Raw genomic sequence first — 9,654 nt, 5'->3', positions numbered from 1 at the left:
TTCTTCCCCAGCAGTCAGGCACTGGGAAAGCAAAAAACCAACCCCCAGACTTTGCTGAATAGAAAGGGAGTGCTTTATGCCAATTTTTCTTTCAGTTGCTTGGCTTAGTGCAGTGATGGTAGCACAACATGGGGGAAGTTGTGACTGCCAGGTTGAGATGTGGACTTATATCCAGCCAGGATATGAGGATTTGGCTGGGAGGGGAGAAAAATTTTCCTTTATTAACTACATTTACATCTTACACTGAGAAGAGGATCAAAGTTTAAACTGAGCAGGCCAGCAGAACAGTGCTGGATCTGTGATCCAGCTGTCCAGGTGTATCTTCCCTTAATGTTCTCTTGAAGGATTGATGCACAATCAGAAGTTCATTTGAAATTGTGAAAGTCATAAGTGAGGAGCATTGATAGGTCAGAAGGAAGAGACACCAAGAACTAAACTTGCTATTTTGGTCTGTTTTCCCCCCTCCCACTATCTTCAAAAAAAAAAAAAAAAAAGAGAGAGTGCATTGTAGAACCAAAAACTCATCTACCACAACATCCCTTTCCCTTCACAATTAGGAAAAAAAATTCCTTCCAGGTACTGAAGAAGAGAATATGTGCAGGGTTCTGTGGTCCCTGGCCATTAGCCCTGGCTGTCTGCTGTCCTTTCCTTCAGCTGCAGTCTGCTGAACTCCTGTCTTCCCATGGGAGATGGACCTTGTGGCCTTGCACACAGAAATTGCAGGACAGTAGGTGTCTCTCATTCAGGTAGTTGCTGTTTTATTCACCCTTTGAGGCACTGGAGCGAGGTTGTCTTTTTTTAAGTAAGACCAATATTTGGCATAATTTGTGATTTCAATTTTAAACAAGATTGGTGTGATTATGTAGCAGCAGATGCTGGGAAACATGAAGTGTTTTATCTGGCAGGTCCTATCTCTGTATAGGTCTAGCAGGCCAAGAGACAGAGCTTTCCTGGGAAGCCTCACCACAGGAACAGCATCCAGCTTTTTCCCTTTGTCCTATTTTTCTTTATTTTTCCCCCAGCAGCCATGCTATTTTCCTAACTTAAAAGCAAAACCTGTTCCTTTTCTCCTCATTATGCAAGTCTGCAGAGAGAGAGGGTGCAGAAAGATGGGCAGAGGCTGGGAGCATTTTCATCCTGCTGAGGCTGTGTGTGTGTGAGCATCCCGAGCATCCCCAGCATCCCGGGGGGACCCTCTCTGGGAAGCGCTGCGGTGTGCGGTGCCGATAAGGAAAAGAAACAATGGCTGTGATACCCAGAGCCTTCACAGAATTACCTGGTGAGGATGTTGCAGAGTCAAAAGCTCCCTGAATGGAGCAGATGTGCTCACTCCTGAATGTTTAACTCCTTCTCTTCCTTTTAACTCTGTAAGTTCATGCACAGCGGATAAGAGCATCCAAATTTGTGAATGCTGAGGAAATGGCACTTGTGTTTCTCCTCACTTGCAAGGGTTTATAATGTAAATGGGAAGAAATTATGATGTCTGACTCAATTCAGAAAGCTGAATGATTTCTTTATTATAACTATGCTAAAATACATTAATATACTATATAAAAAAGAAGATCCTAAAACTCCATACTACTTTCTCTGACTCTAACACAACTTGTGACCCTCTCTGAGAGTCCAGCCCCAGGTGGGTTGGATTGGCCATCAGGCTCAAACAATCCTCACCAGAATCCAAACAAGCACTCACTCCAGGTAAACAATTCTCCAAACACATTCCACATAGGAAAAACAAGGAGCACAAATAGAAATTGTTTTCTCTTGAAAAATCCTGAGAAGGAGAGAAATGTGCTTGCCAAAGGTTTGCATTTCCTTTCTTCCAGGGCCCCTGTGAGACCTGTAAACCACTATAGTGTACCTCAGGCCCATACCCTATATGAAGATTTAGAGATGCCCAAGCTGTGCCTGGCAGAGGTGGAAAACCTGAGATGTCCTTGCTTGAAATCCTCAAGTGGAGCTAAGGAACCAAATTTCTTAGATTATTGATGCCTCATTTCCTCAATATTGCCACAAAGATTTATGTGAAGGGACTTCCAGAGTGCTAATGGAATTACCTACCTAAATCTCCCCCATGCCAATGACAGGGAACGCTCTGGTTCTTTACCCTCATGTTAGTGCTGGGTCAGTAACTGAATTATTTCTTAGCTAGCAAAACAAAAAGTCTTTGATTTTTGTTGGTAGTGTTGAGGCCTTTTAAATACTTGATTTTTAATACCTTTACTTTACTGAAATACAAAATAAAAAACATTTTGATAATTTTTCCCATTCCAGTGCCAGCAAGGGTCAGTGGTTCCACTCAGTAAACTCTGCTTTTTTTTTTTTTTTTTTTTTAATTAACAAAATGCCATCCTGCAGCATTCCACTTATCTTTGTTTAGTGTGCCTGCTCCTGTCAGGACTTTAATGTTGCTTCAGATCTGGTGCTGATTTTGCTGAGAAGTCCTTTCCCATTGCCTCTTGGCTGCCAGTTAATTTCCTAAAATCCCCCTGGGTTTAGTGTCTGTGCCAGGGCACAGAACTGCACTGGCTGAGCTTGGGGAGGATAAAAAGAGCAGCACAATCACTTGTGCAGAGCAGGACCAACTTCTGGTCTGGTGAAAATGACTGGAAGAGTAGGAATAGTTCTGGAAAACCAAGATGGGAGGATACAGCTGGGGCTGGGCAGCCTCTTGTGTGAAACCACTTCTATGAGCCTTGTTCAAGCGTGTGCACAGACCTGGGAATGATGTATTCCTTGTCATGGGGCTGCTTCTGTGGAGCTGTGAGTGTTGGCAGGAAAGGTGACCAGGTCAGCTGCTCCATGCACTGGGAGGACAGTTTGTGCCTACAAAAAGAAATACAAGTGCAGGACACTGGAAGTATGATAGTCTGATGATTAATGATAGAAATGTGTTTGAGGAGAGGAAAGTAAGCAGGAAAAAATGAGCCTAAATTAGGCTGCAGCTCCCTGGGCAGAATACTCAGGTTATAAATACTCTGGCAGCATTTAGAGCAGGGCTGGCTGTGCTGGCTTCACCTTGCTATCCTTGACACTCTCTGTGTTTATTCATGCTACTGTTGTGCTGTGCTGACAAAGCCACCCCAAGTGTCTCTGAGGTGTGGAAGGAGGCTGTGCATGGGTTTGGCAGCAGGATTGACTCTTGACTCTGCTGGAGAATGTGGGGGTTGTGCCTCGTTTGCCATGGCAGCATTTCATTGTGAGCATTTCACTGCTCAGCTGGTGCCAGGGATGCTGGGTTTAAAAAGCAAGTGGCTTTTCCACACAATCACTGAGTCACCCTGATCTTTGTGATCAAGCTGGCACAAGGGCTTGAAAAGCATCATCACCATCATCTCCAGCCCCAAAGCTGACGGGCAAGGGAAACTGAGGCATGAAGAGGAAAATGTGGGGTGCTGATGTCTCAGCTGGGCGGGAGAGCTGGGAGCAAAGCAGCAAAATGCTTCTTGTTGTCAGGCTTAAGTCCCAGCAGATTTCAGCCTTCAAAGCCTCCCAGTGATTGTTTTAGAAGAGCAAAATAGCCATTGCTGCAAGGAGCCAGCACCTGCAGTGAGCTCCACCTCTCCCTCCCTTTGTCAGGGGATCCAGCAGCACCCACAGTGTGTGCCAAACCAGCCAGGCACTGGGCACTGTTTGCTGAGCTGCAGTGTTTGGGATCACTGGGAATTGCTGCATTGCTGAGTGCAGCCAATCCATCAGCAGCACAGCACTGCTCCTCAAGGATCCCAGCCAGCTGCTCCTGCCTGCTGTGCTGCATGGAAATGAAAAGTGCAAGCCAGCCTCTGGTTCCAATGAAAACTCTCTCTAATCTGGAATAGCTCTACCCTGAGCTAAAGGGAGGCGCCTTTAATATGATAGTAGAGCTGCTATGTCAGGATTAATACTTTTTTTATTTGTAAAAGAAGAACTTTATTCATGCTGTAAAAAACTTTAGTGCAGAGAGTTGACTGAGGTAATGTTTTTCGAAGCTGAAAATATCAGTAACTCAAATAAAAGGCAACAATTATTGCTTTTTTTTTTTTCTCTCTTATTTTAAAGCTCCTGAGAATTTATTTCCTGGTGTCATTGTTGTAACTCTAGATCTAAGGAATTAATTTGCATTCGTGCCAATCCCATGTATGCCTCTGTAAGTATTGTGTGCAATTCAGACTAAATGAACAGCTAAACTAAAGCTGGTACTGAGCAAATCAAGCTGAAAACTGTGTGTATGGGCAGGAGTAAAACATTTTGCAAGAGCTCCACTGTGCCATCAGGTGTTCTCTTGGATGATTTATACAAAAAGACCACTTTGATTTTTGTTTCTGTATCAGACACATTATGAGGCCAGTACTGATTTCCTGACTGTGTCAGTTTTCTTGATTTTAAGGAAATTTTCTAGGCCCCTCTGTCTGCTCAAGAGACAAGCAATGCATCCTTTTGGGTTTTTCCTTCATAATCACAGTTGCCTTTGGGGCCAGTTGCATCCCTTTCCTGGAGCATAATTTCCAGCTCCAAAGGAACCACTAACCATTTTCCTTAGAATATACTTTGAAATGTATCACCTATTCATTACCGTCCTATTTTAAATTAAATAGGAAATTAATTATTTTGATATAAAAAACTTTAATGATTCCTCTCTCCATGAGAACTCATTAGGCTTTATTTAACCAACTACCCCATGCACACTGTGGTCTTTGCAAATAGAAGCTGTAGTTGTGTGACAGGAAAAATAGACTCCATGAACATGAGGAAAAAAACACCCTGGACAGCAGTCTAGTCTGCAAAATCAAAAATCAGATACCCATAGTTTAGGTAAATTGAAGCTGAAAGAAAACCAAATCACTTTGCAGTGCCAGGATGAATGAGAAGCCAATCTGAATATCAAATTGACCTTGCTCCAGGGGAGAATAATTTGGTATTATGTATATGTTGTCTCTGAATGTGTTGCCTACAGACAAACTAAGTGGTTTTCCTGGAAAAAGAAGAAAAGAAGGTGAATATAAAGTCATAAGGAATTAAGGGTCTTACTCCCAAGTCAACCCTGAGATAATTTTTGAACTAATACACTTTTAAGGGAAAGCAGCACTGCTTTAAGGGAAAGGTGCAAGATTTTTTTGTGGTAGGAATGTTCATTTATGCATAACTTCTACAGCTCTTGATGCAAGTTTTAGCACAGCAGCTTGAGGACAGTATTAATGATCACAGGACAAGTAGAAATGTGTGTATGAGAAATGGAGAAAAAGCATGCTGTAGAGTGGGTATTGAGAAGCATATCCTGGCCTCAGTGAAGGTACTGTAAACTTTGTTATGAATGTCCAAAAAAATAGTGATTTTTGTTTTTAAATAGTGATTCTGTTATAGAGCTCCTGTAGCCAAGCAGCCCTCATGAAATGCTTAAAGTACCTTGGTGTGTTACTAAACCCACCACCCTGAGAGCAATAAGAGGAGTGGTTTCATTCCTGAAGCCTCACTGTCAGGTCTCATTAAGGAACTAAGTGTTCTCTTTTTTCCTAATTACCCTGTGCAGACATCCCTGGTGCTGTTCAGCTTCATTTTATGGCCCCTGCAAGTAAAGTGCAGCTCCATAAAAAGCCAGCCCAAGATGTGCAGGGTAAGACCTACTGGGTGGGTGCAGAGTATAAATACCAGGACTAAATGACAGGGTGGGTTGGCAGGAGCAAGAGTGGGAAGATTGTGCCTGTTTGTTACCCCTGGGTCTTGGGGGAGTTTTGCCACCAAATTCCATTAAAATGAGAGTTTCAGCCTTAAAAGCATCATTCAGGGGCTTGTTTTGTTAAATAAGCTAGCAAATATTGTACATTAGTCTCTGACAAGGCTACATTTGGGTGAAAACCATGCTGAATTATTTATTTTGCCATTAATGTCACACAAACCACTGTAAGGAGAATTATATGGGCTGCAAAGGCGAGCAGCTCTAAGTCAGGTTCAAACAAATAGAATTGTTATTCTTCAATACCAGTGGCAGGCTGCAGCTGCCTAATGCATCCAGGAGAGGATGAGAAGTGAATGGTAAATCAATGGAAAGGTTCACACCTGACTGGCAGCCCTTAAATAATGTAAAGGGTCCCATGGCAAACAGCAGAGTTATACAATACATTAGCATTTAAGACCAGTGGAAAGACATGCAAGGAAATGTCCAGGAAGTTTTGGTCTTGTAGCTACAAAATTTAAAGAACTGGAGAAGTGAGTACATGGAAATTGGGTGGAAAGCTCAAAGCATGCTTTTACAATGAGAAAAAAAAGAAATTTTAATTTGTCCAGACTGACTTTGGTTGGCATTGGCATTTGGTAAGGCCAGAAAGGGTCTCGTGCTGTGCAGGGCAGAGGGCTTCAGGCAGTGGTGTTCCCTGGAATAGCTGGGGCAAGGAGGTGAACCCAAGGCCACTTTGGGAGTGCAGGCTCAGCCCCTGCTTGTGCCACACGTGCTGTCTCTAAGCCATGCCACACTGGTTTCCACAACTCTGATGCTTTGCCCACCTCTTGCCAGCTGTGGAAAGACCATTCAAGGCTGGAGGTTTTCAGCTGTCTTCTGTCTTTCACAAAATAGCTTCTGTTTCCCTGACCAAACATCATAAGGAGTAGGATGAACACAACTGAAGTTGTATCTAGCAGTTACTGAGGTCTGCTAGACTGGTTCTGTGAGTCTGTTTAATATGCATTGCCTGCTTCTGGGAATCTATACAATGTGCATTATTGCAAATCCTGTCTGGACATGCGTGCATGCCAGCTTGCACATGAGTGTGCTCTCTCTCTCTCTGAACTGTGAAAAGTCTGAACTTTGCATTCCTGACCCTAAAAATGGGTCGTAAAGGGACCTTTGATGTGTGGCTGTTTGGTGTGCTGAGAAAAGGGAAAGAGTATAAATGTCTGTGATCAGATGGACACACCTTCATGTTATGATTAGTTTATGGCCATAAACTAAGCCACAAGAAGTTTCTCTCAGCATGAAGGAGAGTTCCTTTATGTTGAGGGTGGCAGAGCTGCCAAGAAAGGTCATGGAGTCTCCCTCTCTGGAGACATCCCAAACTCACCTGGATGTGTTCCTGTGACACCTGCTCCAGGTGATCCTGCCTTGGCAGGAGGTTGGACTGGATGATCTCTGGAGGTCCCTCCCAAACCTAATGATTCTGTAATTTTGTGTTTTCCCACTACACATTAAGATGGAAGAGAGTGAGGCTTGGCAGGGCTGGTGTTTGATTTGTGATTCAGCAGCAGAGTTTTGGTGGGAAATTAGGTGTACAGCCTGAAAATTATGTAGTGATGAGAAATGCCTTAGCAGCTCTGTGGTGCTGAGGAACAACTGTAATGAGGCAACAAGACTGTAAAACTTTGGTTTATTAAACTATTTTCTATGTTAATGGTTAAAGTTTATGGAAACAGGATCAGAGATACATTTAGGTTTTTAAGAAGCTGAGGCATCATTTATTCTGCAGTGAGAAATGAAAGCTACTAGAAAGACAAAAATGAACATTTTGTGTAACTACAGTGAGGATAAGCCTGTCAATAAATGAAGGCTGAGAGTTTGTTTTAACATGTCTGATAGTCCACAGCAGACTGAGAGGTTTATATGCAAGATTTCATGGACTAAACTATGTATTGTAATGCTTGGATGCATCCTTTAAACAGGCACAGCCATCAGAAGGAGCTTCTGATAACCAGGAATGGGCTAATGAAATTAATTGCAAAAATTTTCACAGCAATAGAAAAAAATTAAAGTAATCATATTTTTAATTTAATGATGGGAAAAATTCTGCTTTGTTTTGTTTATGAATACTAATTTTTAAAAAATGGTGTTACTAGATTAGGTAACACCATTTGCTTCAGTGTCCCCTTTGACCTGCTGATGGAGATATGAAAAGTCTCTCTTCCTGGGATTTCTCCTCTTTTATCTACCACCCATCAGTTTCCTCACTTGATCTCCTTTTCCTGGTTGACTGCTCTCAAGTTCTCCTGTTTTTCTTGAGTAACAAATGGCACAGACTCACCAGAAGGCTGGTTTGCACAGCAGCAGCTTTACTGCAAACATCTCTCTTTTTATAGACTGTTCCAATACAGTCTATAAATTGGTCAATTAATCAATACATTTCACCTAACTTGCTAATTAACAAAAACACCTTTCTTATAAACAATCCTTGAGAAAAACAGGAAAACAGAGAGTAGGAAAACACCACCTGCAAGCTGTTTATAATGACTCACCTTTTCTCTACAACTCCCTAAAGTCTCACAAGTCGGCCCAGAGAAAACTTACCTGGTTTTCTCACTCTCTGACCAGGCTGTCATACCCACATTTTCCCTTGGTTTTGGTGCCTCCAGGCTATGGGGCAAGAGTTAAGCACAGCACAACAGTGGACAGCTGATCCCCTCTTTGACAAAGAAAAGCAGCAGGATCTTTTTTCAGCCACTTGGCTGGAAATTCTCAGTAGGTTCCTTTAGTTATGAATTGAACAACTTAAAAGGTGTCTCCATTAGCAGTTGCCTTTCTTTACTTGGCTAGACATTGTTGTTATTTATTCTCCTATGAATTCCTCTGTCACTGCATGTATGTGTGTCATATATCATGTGGGATACATGATTATTGGTTACTTGTGTGGGAATCCAGAGCATCCCTCTGGCTGCCCTGGCAGGTCTGGGACCCTGGCAGGGGTCAGGAACCCCCCTGGACAGAGCCCCCAGAGACACTGTCTGTGATCTCTGTCCATGGAAAAGAGTTTTCAATCTTACAGGATGAATTACAAGCTCTAAGTGTTTGATATCAGTAATAATTAAGTGTGGCATGGGTGCAAAAGTAAAATTTTAGGATTCTAGATAAGGGGTCCAACAAGATGGAGGAAATTGGGTGTGCCTTGTCTTTTTTCTCCTTCTTCATGCCCTCCATGTTTCACTGTGGTGTTGGCATTTTTCTGTTGGTTCAGGCTGGGGACACACTGTCCAACGTAGGTGACAGATATTGGCACGTTCTTGTAAATCCAGCCCAGGGAGTTTCTGGTATTTAATGTTTGTCACATCCCACTGAGGGCAGAGCCCCACACGCTGCCCTGCAGGACAGAGCTGGGCAGGGCAGCAGAACATGTTAGAGATAAACAGAATAAACAACCTGGAAACCAGCACAGACCAATTATGGCTTCTGCTTTGGCAACGGGGCTGAAAGACCGAGAATTTCTACAATCTCAGAATCATCAATAGCACAGATTCCGACCACTTGGATCTGTTCTTTTTCCTCCCTAAACCATGGACAGTGATACTGAGCAGCATAGGCCAAATAAGCAGCCCTCAGGGACCTGTCAGAAATAGTCTCTTGGATGAGGATTTCATCAGTCACCATTTAGTTATTTTGGCTGTGAAATGTTGCACACTGACTTTATTTTGCCCTGTGAACACACAGGCAGAGCATCTGCATGACACAGTTACTCAGGTTGAAACAGAGATTTTTGAAGTTCACTTAAGTTAACAAAATGAATTAAGCATTTGTATTTTAGCTTGTAGATTTACGTGTTGAATTTAACCTTTTACTTAAGAAACCTCTGCCATGGTACATAGGGCATAAGAAAATCCAAATTTTTGAAACTTCTCACTTGTGCCAGGTGCTGACAATACATACCCACTTTGTAACTACACCAGGTTGTAGAGTCTATTTATTTATTCTGTGTATCGCTT

Source organism: Lonchura striata, chromosome 3 (genome assembly GCF_046129695.1).
Source record: "Lonchura striata isolate bLonStr1 chromosome 3, bLonStr1.mat, whole genome shotgun sequence".
Classification (NCBI taxonomy): Eukaryota; Metazoa; Chordata; class Aves; order Passeriformes; family Estrildidae; genus Lonchura; species Lonchura striata.
The sequence above is the reverse complement of the archived record's forward strand: the minus strand, read 5'-3'. Positions refer to the sequence as shown.